Below are 19,676 nucleotides of genomic sequence, written 5' to 3' on the forward strand. Positions count from 1 at the left end.
CTGCTCCAAAGTCCACCTGTTCCTCACAGATGCCTGGGCCGAGTGCATACTGGCCTGCACAGCACACACAGCCTCACCCAATGGCGGGCTCTGTCCACACCCACAGCCTCCACTGACTCATCTGGGGACAAACGTGACAGGGAGGCGTCTGGTTCAGCCCCTTCAGCGGCCACCTCATACTCATCCCTTGGTTCTTCAGAGGGAGAGCCCCTGTCCACGGTCTCCCCGTGGGCACCTGTCTTCGGGTGGTTGGGATGGTAACCACAGGGAAGGAGTGGAGCAGCTCTGTTTCCCTGGGCCAGCTCCTCCTCAACCTGCCGGGCCGATAGCTGGGGTTGCTTTGATCCAAGGTCTCAACCCCGGGGCTCCCCCGCCCGAGTCTCTCCTACCCTGCTGGGATCTCACCCGTGTTGGGCTAGTGTGACTACGGACCTCTGCAGAGCTCTATAAGAGCCATGTCCCAGCGTGTGGGACCACTGGACCTCCTTGTAGCCCGTCTATGGGAGGAGTCCACCCCAAGGGCCTCTGAGGGCACACTGGCACCCACGGTCCGCTCAACCCTGAAGCCGATGCCTGTGGATGCTCAGAGTGCGAGCACTGCACGCAGAACCTGCTGGAGACAGCTCGGAAGACCTTCCCCAGATATCAGCATTGCTTCGGAGGCAGAATCTGAAATTTTAATCTCCGGTCTCCTAAAATACTTGGTAAATGGGGCTTCCTCTCCCTGTACGGGCTCAGTGTGGATTAGGGTGGGTGATGAGGGGCTGCGGCAAGGAGGACCCCCTCTCACCAGTTTCCTCAGGGGCTGGGCAGAGCAAAGAAGCCTTTGCTTACGGGCATTGTATAGAATTCATTTGTCTTTCACATTCTCAGGAAGCAGAACTGAAGTCTTTGCTATCTTTGCAGTCAGCTCCACGAAGGCCCGGCCTCTCATGGGAGGTTGGGGCAAGCTTCCTTCCAATCAGAGGTTTTCCTCCCCACCCCTCTCCAGCACTGTGATTTTCCCCCAGAAACCCCCGCAGAAGGCACATGACCTGTGCTGGGCATTTACTGAATGACCCTCGGGGCCGAACTAGAAAAGCAGGGCTCACGTGCGCGGTTCCCATCTCTTGACATGACCTGCTCTTCCTCTTTCATTCTCTACTTTCTAATGACCCTGGGCAGTTCTACTTCTCCTTTCTGGTTAGTCTGGTAGAGAAAGCATCAAGCTGAGCCTAGGGTGAGTGCTAGTGCTGGCTTCATCTCCACACAGGAACGTTGGAGGGGCAGCTCTGAATCCATTCGAACTTCCAAAGCTCTGACCACGGATGTCCCCACCACCAGCTCCATCCCAGCCTCCTGCCCCTGACAGGGAGGGATCACTCCCGCGGGTCAGTGGGCCATGGACCCATACTCAAATGCCTCCATGGCTCAGGCAGCCTCTGTAAATACATGAAGCTCACCAGAGGTAGGGCAGTTGGGAGTGGTGGGGAGTTTGGCAAACTGAGGAGTGAATGCTTATCTGCCTAAAGTAGGCAGTTGCCCCTCAGTTCTCTCCTGCACTGCCATGTGGGATTGTGGCCCCAGGATTGCCATATTTGCCAATGTGTCAAGAAAAGTCTGAATCAGGGGCACCTGGGTGGCTCAGTGTGTTGGGCCTCTGCCTTTGGCTCAGGTAGTGATCCCAGGGTCCTGGGATTGAGCCCCGCTTAGGGCTCTCTGCTCAGCGGGGAACCTGCTTCCCCTCCTTTCTCTCTCTGCTTGCCTCTTTGCCTACTTGTGATCTCTGTCTGTCAAACAAATAAATAAAATCTTAAAAAAAGAAAAAAGAAAAGTCTGAATCAGAATTTATGCAAAATCTTCCAATTTTCAAAACACTCTGCAGACCAAACAAAATAGGTTTGTGGAGGAGGTCGGCCCCTAACATATGCAGGGGCTGGGGCAAAAGTACAGAAGCCACGTACCGTGTGTCTAAATACTTACACATTAAAAATCAAGCTTATAAAACAGACTTAATACATTAAATAAAACATGCTCTTTCTCCAGCAAATATATCTGCACAACTACCTGGAAGGTGGGGTTTGAATTTAGTTTTTTTTAAAGATTTTACTTATTTATTTATTTGACACAGAGAGAGAGAGAGAGACAGAGAGAGAGCGCAAACAGGAGGAGCGGCAGGCAGAGGGAAAGGGAGAAACATGTTCCCCGTGGAGCAAGGAGCCTGATGTGGGGCTCAATCCCAGGACCCTGAGATCATGACCTGAGCCAAAGGCAGAAGTTTAATTGACTGAGCCACCCAGGTGCCCCTGAATTAGACTTCTTCGACGCTTCAGAATGTTGTGTCAGTACGAGGAAGCACAGGGACAAACGGCCCCAAGACTGCAGGCTGTCCTCTTCCGATCCCTCCCCTGGTTCTTCCTCAGCAGCCTCATGTCCCTGCTGGTGCGCATCCCGGCCCGCCAGACTTGGTTCCATCTACACCCCTCCCCCACAGACAGCCTTTCCTTGGCCACCCCTGGGGTCCAGGGGTGCATATACCAGTGGTCTGGTCTACCTTGAATAAGCAATATCCAGGGAAAAGGGCTACAACTTCTGGAAGCCAGCTTCAGGTCACCCAGGCAGGGGACTCTGGAACCTCCTGGGTATACGGAGCATGCTTTAAAAGGGGACAGAGGAGGGCACTTGGGTGGCTCAGTCAATTGAGCGTCTGACTCTTGATTTCAGTTTAGGTCATGATCTCAGGGTCATGGAATTGAGCCCCATGTCTGGCTCCATGCTCAGTGCAGATTCTGCTTGAGATGCTCTCTCTCCCTCTGCCCCTCTTCCTTCCCTCCCTCTCTCCCTCTCTCTCTTTCTCTCTCTCTCTCTAAAATAAATAAATAAAAAATCCTTTCCCCCCAGATTATTTATTTATTTGTCAGAGAGCAGGGAGAGGGGCAGACAGGAGGGGCAGGCAGGAGAAGCAGGCTTCCCACTAAGCAAGGAGGCAGATGTGGGACTCGATCCTAGGACCCTGGGATCATGACCTGAGCTGAAGGCAGACGCTTAACAGACTGAGCCACCCAGATGTCCCAACAAATAAAAATCTTTAAAAAATAAAAGGGGACAGAGAGCCCTGGATAGGCATGACCCCTTGGGTCTAAGGACTCCTTGCCCCATGGGAAAGGGACTAACAGAAGGGTCAGTGCCTGTTCCCGTCACGTGGTGAGAAGAGCATAAGGACCTCTTCCGCCCAGGGCTTAGGTGGCCCTGCAGAGGTTTTCGAGTTGTAACTGATCTCGGGCAGTGAGGTTGCCCCAGAAAGCCCAGGCTCAGGCAAAGCTCCGTGCAACAAGAAACGGGCATATGACAGCGTTGTCACTATCTGTGACTTCGATGTGAGGGTTCCTGGGGAATGTTTATTTCCCCACCTGCCACCCTCTGTGTCTGTCTCTTACCAGCAGTTGTTATTCCCTGAGTTAGTGTCAAAGCAAATTACAGGAAAGCCAGATTTTTAGTCTTCAGATTGAGAAGTGTGGGTGGGGAGAGAAAGGGAGGCAAAGTCAACTGAAAGTTCATGGGGTTGCCATCTGCTGGACCCAAACTTACCAGCAGGGTTTATTAATACCTCCAACCAAAGTCCCAATGTGGCTGTAGCTTTACAGTAAAGGAGGTGAGCCGGACAGGGGTCCCCCACTTCTTCTCAGGACAGACATGCTGTCTCTCTCTCTCTTTGGTCCCCTCGCCTCCTTCCTCTCTTGCATTTCAGTGTCCCAAATCCCCACTGCTCAGGATTCCAAGGGAGAGAAAGGGCTCATGGACTTAAGACCAATGCTAAGGGTGTGGATTAAATCATCTTTTATGTCTGCCTGAGAGGACGGGCATTTCTAAGAAACACCCGGAAAGAGTGATGCCTGACCCAAAATGGCGGCATTTGGAGCAAGTGTGTAGAGCAGATATTTAATGGAATTGTTGCCACGTGAATGACCACTTATAACACCGGCCTCACGTGGGTCTCGGGGAAACAGGAAATGAGGGTACAAAGAGAACATCCCTCCTAAAAATCTTGTTTTTCAACTGCTCCAAAGATCATTGAGTTCATCTCCTTCCAGAAAAATAGAATAAAAACTTGATCTTTGTTTAAAGACTCTACCAGCAGTCAGAGACAAGAAGGAATTTATTAGGGACATTTTCACAGACAAACTCCATTGCTGCCTGGGAGAGAGTCTGATTCCTTCTGGAAGAGTACTGGTAAGAGATCTTGCCCCTATACCTAGAAACAAAGGCTAGGAGCAGAGGCAGGAACTGAAAATTGATCTCTCAAAGCCATTCTCCCCTTTTTTCTAATTACAGAATTCTCAATTTTGTCTAGGATAGCAATGTACCCAGCTAAAAAGATTACATTTCCCAGACTCCGTTGCAGCTAGGGATGACCATGTGACACAGACCACTGAGATACAAGGAGAAATTGCTGTTTGGGCTTATGGGAAAGCTCTTTAAAATAAAGGTGGGGCCATATTAAGGGTCCCTTGGATGGCTCAATATGTTAAGCGTCCAACTCTTGATTTTGGCTCAGGTCATGATCTCAGAGTGGTGAGATCGAGTCTCTCATCATGTTGTGTGCTCAACAGGGAGTCTGCTTGAGGGTTCTGTCTCCCTCTCTCCACTTATCCCTCTCTCCCCACTTCCCCCCCCAATAAAAATAAATAAATCTTAAAAAAAAAAACCAAACAGGTGGGGCCATTTCAGTTGGCACATGCCTCTCTCCTTTCTGTCTGGAAGACAGATGCAATATACGAAGTAAGGCAACCATTTCAGGACTATGAGGCAGTTGTGTGCAAAGGAAGAAGAGAGTCTGGGGGTCCTGGTCATAGTGCAGAAATGTGATGATACAAGCTCTAGAAGGCCCACGTCTGAGTTTTTTGTTTTGTTTTGTTTCTAAGTGCAACCATAAACGAACTTACTTGGTGAAGGCATGATAAGCAGCGCTACTAAGGGCCACTAACCTAATTTGGCCTGATGTGGGAGCCAAGAAAACAAACAACCAAACAGAGAATTTAAGCCATTCCCCCAACTCAGCCGTTCTCAAATGGGGGTGATTTGGTCTCTCAGGGGGACATTTGGCCACGTCTGGAGACATGTGTGGTTGTTATGGTTTGGGAGACAGGTGACGACCGGAGGCCAGGGAGGCAACTAACCACACAGCATGTGAGAATTCTCCAGTCCCACGTGTTAGCAGGGCTGAGGAACCCGGAGGAACCCAGCAGTTAGTCCTCGTTGCTTCCAGGCCCCTGGACCTTAGCCTGCTAACCTGTCCTGGTACCCATCCTTCCTCTCTTGGAAACAAATCCAGTGAACAGGCCAAAAGATTCATGTTCGAGGCCATATTTTGCACTTGAAATAAGCCTTTGCTCTTCCTCTGTGCTGTTCCCACTGTCTAGAATCGCCCTGTCATCTTTTCAGTGGTTCTCGAGGTGAGGCCCAGGAATTTTCATTTTTAATAAGATTCCTTGTTGATTCTCATCTAAGTGGCATGAGATTGATGACTTTATGAAGCCACATTTGTTTTTCAAAATTCTGCCCCCTTTTTAGAATCCACTTTCATCGCCACAGAGCCTTCTTGGTGATTTTAGGTGACACTTGGTTAAAGCATATTTTTTTAATCAATACATATTTATCCTAATAAATTTAGTGGTTTTCTATTTATTATAATGAGATATATGTTCCTCTACAGATAAATTTACTCCTGTGAAAAACCGAACTTATTTAAAGAAAAATATGTTTGGGGCGCCTGGGTGGCTTGGTCAGTTCAGCCCCCGACTTGATTTCGGCTCATGATCTCAGGATCTCAGTGCCGTGTTGGGCTCTGCGCTGGGCACAGAACCTTGCTCCCTCTCCCTCTTCCTCTCCCCCTGACTCACACACCAGCTCTCTTTCTCTCCCAAAAATAAATAAATAATAAACATGCTAAAAACTGCTTCATGTAAGAAAATATCACTTTTGTAATGGACACAGTGTGTAAATAAGTGCTTTGTTTTCTACCTTGTTGCTGGTGCCTAGAAGACAAGGAAGAAGGGGTTTACTCCTTTTAAGCAATATGAATAAAACCTCCATGTTGTCCAAAATTGAGATCAGTTACAGTCTTCTTCTGTCTAAAAATACGTATATTGAGATTTTTAACGTCTAGCAAACATAGGGTATAAACGCTACAGTTTGGAAGCCCAGAAGCTTCCCTGAAATTTCCCCCTCTTGTTTTCTCTAGAGAACATCCAGTTTTGAAAAGTGAAAAGCATCATATCTCATTTCCCTATCTTGCGGCATTTGAAGAAACTGACACTGAACTTTCCAAAGCATCTTTCAGCGTGCAGAGACAAAGGTCCCCATTCCTGGAGATCGGTTCTTCATAGCTGTGTCACAGGAGCAGTGAAGTCAGGCTGAAAGTCAGTCACCTCCCTACCGGGCCCCACACCTTCCCCCTTAGCACATCTTCTGTAAGTGAAGACAGCCATTATTCACCCAAATGCTGGCACATGGCACGGCAGGGGTTTAGGAGTTACTTAAGGTGACTCCTAAGGAGAAGATGTAAATCCTGGCTGGGACCCCGGAGACCTTACACCCTCTGCCCCACAGCTCACCTCAAACCACTCTCATTTCCTCCGTGCTGGCCTCTGGCCCTTTCCCTGGTTCTCTGCACTCCCTCAGAGGGCAGAATCCTGCCCTTTGATCTGCTCTTTATCCCGTATTTCCCCCGCCCCCATCTAGTCAACTCCTACCTCTTCTTCCAATGTCAGTGTAGGGCAGTTTTGTCGGATCCCCAGATCACCTCAGATTGCCACTATCACATGGTTTCAGAGTTTTACGTCCCCTTCTTTCATAGACATTAACAGACTGAAATTCCAGATTTATTTGGTTTATTTATTTATTCTAGTTTTATTTATTTGGAATAAACATGGGACACTAAGCTCTGAGGGAGCCAAAGGTAACTTTAATCTGAAGTAGATAAGCCTTGAGAATATCAGAGATACTTCATTCAGGCCTTCTTTCCTTCCTTTATCAAACCAAGAAATATTAAGAGTCTCTTGTGCTGGGCACTAAGGATATAATCAAGACAGAGATGATCTTTACCTTTGCTCATGGGTTAGTGAATGACTTATGCAGATGGACTTTTGACTGGCTACCCTTGGTCACCACTGGTAGCTTTGTCCCTGATATGGGTGGATGTCCTCTCTTTATCACTGTCTCTCAGTGGTCTCAGGAGAAACCAACATGGCTGTCATATGTGAGGCTCTAATTGAAGAGGCTGCATGGGAATGTGTCCTTTTCTTCTCTGAGTCAGAGGATTGGTTCATGGAGAGTGTGTGTGTGTGTGTGTGTGTGTGTGTGTGTGTGTAGGTGGGGAGGGAATAGAGAGCCAGCTGGCAGGCCAACTTCTATTGTACATTATCAAGTGAACAGAGTTGGAGGAATAGGACAGAGGCTGAGAGGAGAGAGGCAAGTCTCCTCTTCCAGAGTCTTGCTCAGGACTCCATCTTGCTTTTACATTGATGCTGGTCCTTGCCTCTGATGGGTGACATCTGGACACGAGGCTAGACAGTGCGACTGAAGAAACACAGCTCACTACCCTAGCCTCCTCTGGTCCCACCCAGTCCTACCCCAAGCTCTATCATCTCTACAAGAATGAGTCCTTTCACTGGATTCCTGCTGTTACGAGATCTGATTGATGCTTACTGTTTATACGTGGAGCAAATGTTTACTTTGTTACTCATATTCCATTGTCAGAATAAGAATTGTCTTGGACTCTACATTTCTAGAAGGTAGGCTTTGTCCTTCATTCATCTCATCACCCACCCATCCAGTCTTTCATTCAGTTAACAAATATTTACTGAGTTCCCATGGTGTGGCAGGGTCTATGCTACTGTGCATGGGGCTGAGAATTGAAACACGAGCCAAACGTCCCTGATCCCTGCCCTCATAGAACCTGGTGGCCTCCAGGAAGGTTAGGGTACTAGGATGGGGGTTTAGTTCTGTCTGGTCTAACCCATGGAGGCTGGGGACAGGTTACCACTCAACTGTGACCTGAAACTAGGATACAGGTGATTAGAGGGCTCATTTCTCCTTCTCCTTTGGTAAAGTACCCTAATTTCTGTTTCAATGTGTAGAGTCAGGTGCCTTGCTTTATCTGACCCAGGTGGAATCATGTGACTCAGGCTAGGACAAACAGCCTCTTTCCTGGGAATCTGACTCTTGAACAGAGCAAAGAAAAGACCCAAAAGATGGGGGGGGGGGGGGCTCCACTCCAACTGGGAAGCTCTGGCCAGAGAATTCCTGTGCTGGAAAATGTCCTAGTTCTTGCCTTCTTCTGAGCCTTGTTCTCCAGCCTTTCTTTGGCTTCTGTGAGCCGCACAATATCCTTCCAGCAAATTCACTTCCTGCTGAAGCCAGCCCAGATAGAATCAGCTTCTGCTAAGAAACCCAAAACACAAAAATGAAGAATCATACCGAGGTCTCCCAGGATGCAGGGGTCTTAATGTCGGGCCCAGCAGGGGTACACTGCTTTCCCAGAGCTCTCTGGAATGTCCTGCTCTCTGTCAGAAGCTGCAGCTTCTCTCTGCCAGAACTGCACCAGCCTCTGGCAAGCCTGACTTGGATACGACCCATTCCTGCTTCTGGCAAGCATCCCGAGCTGTAATTTGAAAACCATCCCTGGGAGTTTTAACTGAACCTCCAGACTGCACTCCCCATCCCCATTGGTGCACGGTGTATGGAGCCCAGCCAACCTGCTCTGGGCGGTATTCAAAGTCAGGCCAGGCGCCAGCCAATCAGCGTGGACGCTGGAGCTGGCGGGGAGGTGGAGCAGGGGCAAGGCAGGCCCGCCGGCAACATCCAGGGACACTAGGGCAGGGGCTGGAATGTAATATTTTACTGCTCATTTTAGTTGCATCTGGGTGCATGCCCCTTGGGTATCAGTTCAGCGCCTATACGTGTAAATACTGAGAGTAGACCTCTCCTCTGTGTCTAATTCTGCTGTCCTCAACCTTCGCCCCCAACTTGTCCCTGCCTCGCCCAGGGCTTTACGCAGAGCAGCTAGTTACTTTTTACTTTAAAGAGTAAAAAATCCCAAGGTAGGAGAAAGAAAATGAAGAGGAAGAGAAGAGCTAGAGGAGGAAACGTCGAGTCTGTTCTAGAAAAAGCACGCTGTGGACCTTCCTCCTGCCTCCCCACTCCCCCACCCCATAATGTTTATCGGCATGCTTATTTTAAATAAGCACCGGGGTACTCTTCAAAGAGGAAAAAAGGTACAAAATAAGGGTGATGCATGAAAGAGTAAGAGGACCGTGCAACTTACCTTCCTTTCCGGGCGGAGGTGATACCAGCTGCCACTTACCCAACATTTACCTCATTTTCTATTCATTCTGTCCTGTGGGTAACTTTTACTATCCCCACTTAACAGATAAAGAAACAGACTCAGAAGAGGTTAAATGGAGGGGAACGCCGCTGGCTCAGCATATGGTGCCCATGACTCTTGGTCTCCCGGTTGTGAGTTTGAGCCCCGCCTGGGGTACAGAGTATCTTAGGGGCGCCTGGGTGGCTCAGTGGGTTAAAGCCTCTGCCTTCGCCTCAGGTCATGATCCCAGGGTCCTGGGATCAAGCTCTCTGCTCAGCAGGAAGCCTGCTTCCCCCCACCCCCCAACGACCCCCGGCTGTTGCTCTTTCTACTTGTGGTCTCTGTCTGTCAAATAAATAAATAAAATCTAAAAAAAAAAAAAAAAAAAAATCAAATATTAAAGAAAAAGAAAGAAGTTAAACGATTTTCCCAAGGTCACACAGCCAAGTGTGGAAATGGGACTCAGACTCGCCCTTGATGCCAGGAACCTGGAGCTGTTAAACCAAGCTTGGGTGCACTTAGGAGAATTTTTATAGTCCCAGGTTACTGCGGGGGGGCTGTGGGGCAGCAGCCCTATGTTGGTGCTGCCACCTAGTGACAAGACAGTGGAGACAAACCCTCTCTTTCCTTCCCCAGTCCTGGCTCTGTCCCAAATTCCCAGTTAAGAGAGACCCAGGGAGTTTGAGTTCTACTTTGGTCAACCTTTATGTGCTTGCGCAGTATCCCAGAGCACGGCTCTGAAGGTGCATTGGTGGGAAGACAGATCTGGCAATCAACCTCGTCCCCATGCACAGCCTCAGAGGACACTACTGTGGAGATCACTGTTGACCACATCCTGGGGTAGGGCCAGGTCTTCTGTCTCAGGATGGGTCCTGCCCTGTCCCCTTCACGGAGCACCCGTTAGGTCCCTCATATCATGTTAAGCAGTTTGATTTGCATTATCTAATTTTATCTGATACCCAAAGGGATCGAAGCAACATCCCCAAGTTCATAGAACTGGAACCCAGACCCTCAGACTCCAAGGGCCAGGTTCTTCCTCCTCCTCCCCCTCCCCCACCCCCAATTCGACTCACCCCAAGAAAACTTGTTTTTGTGAGCCTAGTCATCCAGATGTGATGACTCAAGGGTCAATGTGGGGCACACTGTCAGGGGAGAAGGACCTGTGTCAGCACAGCGGCTTTCCTGACCTTTAAGGCAGCGAGGAGATACCTCAATCTGAAACGTGTGGCTGGGGAGTGATTCTAGTCTCAGCCATATGCAGGGGCCCAGGGCAGGCCGCCCCACTGTGCACAGTGGCACACCGATGACTTTGAGTCGAAGCTACCTAGGAAACAGCCCAATGCAAGGACACTCAGACCTTCCTCTCTCCCCCTGAAAGCAGGAAAAAATCTCCCATACGAAAACTATCCTCCCTATACTAAGAAGTACAAAGACATAGACATCCTTATCACCTGAGATAGGGACTTTCAAGTCCAGAAAGCTGCAGAAATAAACCTTGTTACTTTTTTTTTTTTTTTTTACTAATCTACTCCCTCAGCCCAAATTCCACTTAGAATTCCTACCTAACCAAAGTTTCCAAACACCCGTTTTCCATATTCTGTAAACTCTTCACAAATGTATCATTTCTTTGTCTAAAATATATAAAGGCCAGCTGCCTCAGTCATTTCTTGGGGTCTCAATTTCATTCTTCAAAGTCATCATCTCTGGGTGCACATAATAAAGCTTTGTTTTCTTGTCCTGTTCATCTCTCTCATGTCAATTGAATTCTTAGTCCAGCTGGAAGACCTTGAAGGGTAGAGGAAGAATTCATAACAGGACACACTAGCAAGACAGATAAACAGAAGCAGTTCCCACTCCCTGTGCTTTGCAGCTCCTGCTGAGTCTCGTTCCCAACCTAAGGTCACCTACAGAGCAGAAACCAGAAGAGACATTTTTCTTTTAGATCCAGCTTTTGGAATCTTGTTGCAAATGGAGAGAGAATAAAAGGTCACCTTCTGGAAGGCAGGCTGGTCTCACAAAACACGTCTTTCACTCTGCTCAAAGTTAACCCAGAAACTTCTCTGTTTAGTCTTCAAAGGTTGTCTCCAAGGTACATCGTTTATGTCAAGAAACCCACCTGAGATTCCGTGCTGCATAAACCAGTCACCCAGTGACAAAATAAACAGAACAGAACAGTCAGCTCTGCCCCTAACACATGGATCAAATGAGGGCAGATACTAAGTAAGTGACATACACCAAAGTAGATGTTTTTACCTGAAATATCTAGATTACCCATCTAAGCCCATGATTTCTTACATTTGGTGGTCATTGCACTGCTTCGAAGATCTGAGGAAAACCATTTCCTTTATGAAATATATACATACTCATCAAATTTGGGTGATATGATTTCAGAGATTCATAGGCTCCTAAAATCCACTGATAGACCCCGAGGTAAAAACCTTTCTTCGGTCAACACACCATGCACCCAAAACTCAAGAATCACGGCACCAGGAGAGAGTGTGGTCCATGGCACACAGCACTGAACGGGAAGTCAGGAGTTCTCATCAGTCACTACAATTTAGTGAGCCAGAAGGTTTTCATCTTTGCAAGAAGTAAACCTACTTGACATGAAGCAGAATGTTTGACTCAAAGACCATTCTGATTGGGCAGCTCTGATGCAAAGTGTCATCAGTGGGAAGAAAGAAGGACGGGGATGAGGATGGAATGAGGAAGTATGTTAGGTACGTTACTTGGTGATTTTTCTACAGTTGGAACCTTTTTGATATAAAAAAATGTCCCTTTGGGGGCGCCTGGATGGCTCAGTGGGTTAAGCCGCTACCTTCGGCTCAGGTCATGATCTCAGAGTCCTGGGATCGAGTCCCGTGTCGGGCTCTCTGCTCAGCAGGGGGCCTGCTTCCCTTCCTCTCTCTCTGCCTACTTGTGATCTCTCTCTGTCAAATAAATAAATAAAATCTTAAAAAAAAAATGTCCCTTTGACAAAATGCTCTTGTGCTAAAACCACCATGTACAGTGCCTTCCAAGGGCAGTAACGAACGATTAGAACATATGTGAGACAGCTGGCTATCCAACGGGTAAAATCACAAGGGCACTGGGACCTCAAACTTTTTCTTATAACCAAAGTGCAAATGCTCTTTGTAAGAGGAATACTTTGTCAAATCAGCCATTTCCCCAGTAGACATAATTTTTGCCCATTCTTTCTCCGAAGGTCTTCTTTGGCTCATAGAAGGGTGGAGGGGGCATAAGAATGCTAGAGATTGGGAGAAGGGGTAAGGAAGGAGGCTTGGAGCTAGAAGCATTGAATCCAAAGTGATCATGTCATGAGTTCTATCAGTATTGATCTGGTTTCAACTGAAACTCAGTCGATAGTGTTGGTTATGTCATTTGCCTCCAAAGCAAATCTGGCCTTCAGAGTATTAGTCCTGGTTTGGGCTCCAGCTTCACTAAGTGTCCTGAGTAGAGATTTTATGCTATTGACCTATCTTATCTCTCTTAACAGGAGTTACTGCTGGGGTGTGTGTGTGTGTTTGTGTGTGTGTCCACATAGGCAGGTCTATAAGCGTGGGTCCGTCTGCAAGTCTGGGAGAGAGTCCTAATTCTTTTCACACTAAGTGCTTGTGGGTTTTTCATTGCTAAGTTGACACAAGCCCTGTTCCTATTTGCATCTCTCCTTTGAGAACCAGCTCTCCTCCCTGTGTATTTCTGGTTCTTGCTCTACTCTCCATTCATTTCTTGATCCATTCATTCAACGAAAATATATCGAGCACCCCTGTCAGGCAGACAGCGAGGGACTAAGGATGGAGAGGTGAAGAAAGCAGACCCGTCCCTGCCTGCACAGAGCCTACTGTCTGGTGGGGGATATAGAGACCAAAGAACTAGCTCTACTAATGAATGAATGACAATGGTGAGAAGGACCACGGAAATGAGGCACAGAGAACTAGGAGGGTGTACACCAAGGACTTGACCTCTTTCTTGGAGGAGAGGAGACCTGGGAAGTCTGCCGAAGGAAGTGAGATTTCACCTGAATGCTGAGCCGTGAATAATGTCGAGAAGATGAAGAGGGTAAAGAAGTGTGTTCTAGGGAGCAGGAAGATTGCTGCTCAGTGTGATACTGAGTGGCCATCTCTTGGCTTGAGGTGTCCAAATACTGGAGAGATGACTTAACCTCCTCTTAACTCCACTGCCTCCAGAAGTACTGGTGCTGGGTGACACTTCCACAGAGGGACCCCCCATTTTTCACAGGAAAGAAGTTGGCCTGTCCAGTCCCACTGTTAATACATCCATGCTTCTTGGGGCGCCTGGGTGGCTCAGTGGGTTAAGCCGCTGCCTTCAGCTCAGGTCATGATCTCAGGGTCCTGGGATCGAGTCCCGCATCGGGCTCTCTGCTCAGCAGGGAGCCTGCTTCCCTCTCTCTCTCTCTCTCTGCCTGCCTCTCTGCCTACTTGTGATCTCTGCCTGTCAAATAAGTAAAATCTTAAAAAAAAAAAATATATATATATATATATATATATATATATATATATATCCGTGCTTCTCACCCTGGGCAGACACTTCTATTCCTCTCCTTCGTCGTTCCCCTGATTCTAGCCTCACTCCCCTGTCCACTCCCCACTTTGCAGTCAGAGTGAGCCCATTACAGCTCAAGTCAACCGCACCACCCCCTGCTTAAAACCTTCTTGGAGCTTCTTACCTCACTTAGAGCTCAAGCCCTCGCCAGCGCCCACCAGACCCCACTGAATCCGGGCCCCATCTCCCCATCTGGCCTCTTCTTCTCATACTCCCCACTGCAGCTGTTCTGCCTTGAGCACAGCAGGGGTGTTCCTTGCTACTTCTGTGCCTGGAGCCCCTTTGGGTCTTGACATCCACATGGCTTATTTCCTCACTGATCCTCAAATGTCACCTTAGAGAGGCCCTCCCTAAACCCCACCTACCTCACTCTCCATTTTGCTATCTTTCATGATATTGTCACTTGCTCATTCATTGCTATCTTCTCCTTGGGATTATAAACTTTCAAAGAAAGTTGTAATGTGTTCACCACTGTATCTCTTGTGCTTACGGCAGTGCCGGACTTGTGGTCAGGGCCCCACCACGTTTGTTGAATGAATAAATGAGCAAATGGCTACCCCCACCCCTCAAGCCACCTTTCATCCCTGCTTCCTCCCAACCTCTCACTAGCTTTAGCAAGAGAAAACAGGGAATTCTCGATGTCAAGACCCCACAGATTCCTTCTGATGTCCCAAACTCTCAACACGCTGGCCAGAAACCTTCTTTTGATAGCCATGGACAGGGGAAGGATAGGTTAGCTTCCAAAATGAGTGAGTGCCTGGGATATAGAGGGTAACAAGCTCCTTGAAGGTACCTGGTCCAGGCACAGAGGGGAGACTGAGTCCTGGCCCGTGTGCCACAGAGGCTGTGGGGAATGGAAACAGGTTGTGTCTGTAGTTTTGTGTTGTGGTTACCTGATCTGCAGATAGAGCGAGGCCATGCCAACAGATAAAATTAGGTGACACATGGCTGTTGTCATTGCGTGAGTCTGGTAGCTGTTTTCCATCTGAGTTTATACCCGTTCCTCTAACTCAGTATTTCTCAGACTTGAGTTACTCATGTACCACCACCATTTCTGCTGCCCCCAGGAACCATCTGCACTGCTCATGACCTCATTTTCTATGTCAACCCACTCTTGTTACTTGAATATATGTATTTTTAAAAGGAAACTAGCAAATCAGGGAGACCAAAAGGAAAGGTGTGAGCAGCCCGGCAGATCCAGCCCTAGAGGGAGAGCTGTCGCCCTGCGACAGAAGCAATGGCTCTTGCCCCAGAGGTGGGAGGCGGTTGGGTGTGGGAGTCAGTCAGGTCTTGAGGGGTAGGCAGAGGAGAGAAGAAGGTAGGAGGAGGAGAGGCTGCCAGGCCCTGGGAGTCTCATGGACAAGAGAGAAAGAGAAAAAAAGGACGCAGTGGCCTGGGACCGAGAGTCTGGAGTGGCTGTGAGGGGACGGATTCTGAGGTGCTGTCGGTGGGGGTTTGATGAGAGTCATGGGAACAGAGCAGAGCACTGAGGGGCAGTGCAGGGTTGGGGAAAGCTTGGAGGGCAGGACACATGGGAAGGGGACTGCAGAGGGCATAGGTTGAGGCAAAAGCAGGGTGTGGTTTGGAGAAGCGGGGGCTGCAGCACGGAGCACACGGAGAGTAGACGAGAAAGAGTGAAGGGGAGGGGGGCTGGGGGTGCGGAGGGGAAAGCTGAGATGGAGAAGGTGTGAGGAGGGATGAGAGGGACTGAGCAAAATGGGCTTGAAGGGAAGGGCAGAGCTCGTTGCCTTTCCCAGTAGGTGGGGCTGTCCTCCTGGGACGCCACAAACCAACCAGTGTTGGCTCTACTGGGTGGTGGCCCTTGTGTGGCTCACCTGCGGTCTGGAATCCTCTCACATCCACGGGGACACGGAGCCCTATTCTAAAGAAGTGGTACCCAGGACTCTGTGGACCAGAAAGCCAGAAACGTGCTCTCCTGCTGGACAGACGAAAGAGTTCTTGGAAGCACAGGGGACTAAGCAGAATGTCGGAGAACGAGAAAGATGGGGAAGAGCAAAAAGGAAACTTGTCGCACAGAGATCGGTAACAGCAGGAACTACCAGCTTCAAAGATACAAAGCTGTTGGGGCGCCTGGGTGGCTCAGTGGGTTAAGCCTCTGCCTTCGGCTCGGTCATGATCTCAGGGTCTTGGGATCGAGCTCCACATTGGGCTCTCTGCTCAGCGGGGAGTCTGCTTCCCTCTTTCTCTCTCTCTGCCTGCTGTGCTCTCTCTCTCTCTGTCAAATAAATACAATTTTTTAAAAAAGATACAAAGCTGAGTTTGGATTCTAGACTCCTCTACGGAATCACACAGGCTACTGTGCATGAGAAATTAAGTGGGCCCAGCCCGTCCTTGAACAGGATCATGTCCCAGGTCATTGATCTGGCAAACACGATGGGGTCCTTATTAAGAAAATGGGGATCCTTCCAAGCACCAAGGGTGTAGAGAATAGGTACCTCCCCTCTAAAGGTATGTGATTCTCAGTACGTTTGTGTCAATGGTCATGGAAGGCACCGACTTTTTTTTTTCCAGTATAACTTACTGTCATATTAGTTTCAGGTGTACAATATAGTGATTCAACAATTCTCTGCATTACTCAGTGCTCACCCCTTCACCTATTTCACCCATCCTCCCACCCACCTGCCCTCTTGTGACTATCAGTTTGTTCTTTATAGCTAAGTCAGGTTTTGTTTCTTCAATTCCACCTGTGAGTGAAATCATATGGCATTTGCCTTTCTTTGACCGACTTATTTCACTTAGCTTAATACTCTCTAGGTCCATCCATGTTGCTGCAAATGGCAAGGCTTCATTCCTTTTCATGGCTGAGTAATATTCCATCACATACATATCTATCATCTCTTTATTCGTTCATCTACTGACGGACACTTGGGCTGCTCCCGTAATTTGGCTATTGTAAATAATGCTGCAGTAAACACAGACATGCGTGTATCTTTTCCAAATAGTGTTTTCATAGTCTTTGAGTAAATATGCAGTAGTGGAATTTGTGGATCATATGATAATTTTATTTTTTATTTTTTGAGGAGCCTCCATACTGTTTTCCAGACTGGCTGCACCAGTTTGCATTCTCATCAACAGTGCACGAGGGTTCCCTTATCTCCACATCCTTGCCAACACCTGTTGTTTCTTGTGTTTTTGACGTTAGCCATTCTGACAGGTGTGAAGTGATACTTCATTGTGGTTTTGATTTGCATTTCCCTGACGGTGAGTGATGGTGAGCATCTTTTCGTGCGTCTGTTGGCCATCTAGATATCGTCTTTGGAAAAAGTGTCTGTTCATGTCTTCTGCCCATTTTAAAATTGGATCATTTGTGGTTTTGGTGTTGTTATTTACGTTCTTTGTCTATTTTGGATACTACCGTTTTATGTCTATGGCTATGTCTTTTATATATATCTTCTCCCATTCAGTAGGCTGTGTGGCACTGATCATTTGGTCTGTTTGGTTAATTGCTGCTCTCTTTCTGGAAACAGTCCCTCCTCCATTCCAATACAGCCCCCTTGGGAGCTGCCCCTATGGACAAGGTTGGTGGGTCTAGGAATGGGCATCTGGGGGTTTGTATTTAGGACAAAAAATCAGGGCAGCCTCTCTCAGGCAGCTGAGGCTATTAAGAGGTGAAACTCCAGTGTGGAGAAAAACTAGTCTTCAGGAAGAGGAAAAAAGAAAGCTGACATTCAGGATGCTACAGACTATTTGTGCCTCCCAACAGTGTGTTTCGTATTTGAAACATAATTGAAACATATTTGAAACATAACCCCCAGTGTGATGGCATTAGGAGGTGGGGCCTTTATGAGGTGGTTAGTTCAAAAGGGTGGGGTCCTCGTGAATGGGTTCCGTGCCCTTCCAAATGAGACCCCAGAGAGCTTCTCACCCCTTCCCCCATATGAGGTCAGCAAGATGTCATCTGTGAGCCAGGAAGGGGCCCCACCAGACACCACATCTGTTGGCACCTGGACTCTGGGATCTGTCAGCCTCTCAAACTGTGAGAAATAAATTTCTGTCATTTACAAGGTGCTTTTTGTGACAGCCGCCCAAATGCACTGAGACGCAGGCAGAGATCAGGAAGGAAGGAGCCCTGAGCACATTGGCTCTGGCAGCTCCCCAGGCTTCGGCCACACTCTGCCCTTTCTACCATTTGAGTGGTCAACTCTTTCTCAGGTAAAGGCTTTGAGCATCCCCAGTGTTCTCGAAACATGAGCTTTTTAAGCTTCAGCTAGTTCAAATTGGGCACCAATATAGCAATCAATGCAACAGTAAAAAGAAAAGGTTATTGAAAAAATTGGGGTCCAGTCGGCATGCTCGGTTGCCCCATTTGAGATACAAGAAAACACTTTCAAGACTACTTAGAGCTCGGGGCAGCTGACGGCACCACTGCAGGGACTTCATGCGACTATTACTTCGGAAAACTTAAAGAGAATCCATAAAAATGTGGGTTTCAATTTGGACTTGTTTCTTTCTAATTTTTCTATTTATTCACAGAATCAAGGTGAACCTGAGCCAAGCGTCCTACCCTGCAGTCCCGAGGGGGCGTGGTGCCAGAGAGTGAAAGACGAGAGGATGAATTCGGGACTCCCTACTTTCCATAAAATTTGATTGTTGGATTTTCATGGGAATTTATACTCAGCATTTAAAGCAGCTTCTCTGGCCTTTCGATCTTGCAGGGGCTGAAAGGAAGGGGTTGGGGGGGCCAACAAAGGAAGAAGGACAGAGGAACCAGAGGCGGGGGTGATGATACAATTTTGCTTCTCTCTCCACAAGCTTTCCTGGGAAGTTGTTACCCTCCCTCCAGAGAGAATTATCCTGATTCCTCCCTCTGCCCTCCACTCCCCCATCCAATCCTGCCACCTGCGGCTCCTCCCCCACCCCCTCACTGCCGCCACTCTCAGTTTCCAAACTCCCTTCTCACTTGGGTGAGAGCAAGGACCTCCCAAGAGGTCCCTCTGCCCCCATGCTCACCCCCCCACCTCATTGGGTTCTCCCCAAAGCAGCCAGAACAGCCAGGACTCTCCAAGAGACGATTCTGATAACGTCCCTTCATCTGATTGAGACCTCTCAATGGCTCCCCTTTGCTCTTAGGACAAAGTAAAAATCTCTTCATGATGCTTGCACCATCTAGTTGCTGCCTCTCTGGTCGCCCTCACCCTCACTCTGCCCTAGCCACACTGATGTTCAACTCCTTCCTGCCTCAGGGCCTTTGCACATACTGTTTGCTTGATTAGAATGCCCTTCCCCCCCTTCACCTAGTTAGTTTTCACTCTTAAGAGCTGGCTTCACTCTTTTTTTTTTTTTTGTCTTTTTTTTTCCAATTTATTTATTTTCAGAAAAACATTATTCATTATTTTTTCACCACACCCAGTGCTCCATGCATGGCTTCACTCTTAAGAGCTAACTTCTCTGCCCTAGATAAATTCTTACCAATAATCCTCAGAGCACTTGTAACGATTTTACTTATGCATGTGTGAGAGTTTGCTTGGTGATTGTCCTCCAAACTAAACCATTAGCTCCATCAGGGCAGGAAAGAACCATGCCTGTTTTACTCACCAGAGGATCCCCAACACTGGCCATAGGTCTTACCTGTCCCTCAAGGTCCTGTTCAAACATCTCTCTGAGAAGCCCTCTCTAGCTTCCTGCTTTGTCAATCCATGAGCCAGCACTGACCTTCACCAAGAATTTACTGCACCCCCTACAATGACTTCCTCACTAGTCTGTCTCACCATAAGTTTGTGGACACCTGGAGGGTAAGAATACTAAGACC

This window comes from Neovison vison, chromosome 13, assembly GCF_020171115.1.
Source record: "Neovison vison isolate M4711 chromosome 13, ASM_NN_V1, whole genome shotgun sequence".
Lineage (NCBI taxonomy): Eukaryota > Metazoa > Chordata > Mammalia > Carnivora > Mustelidae > Neogale > Neogale vison.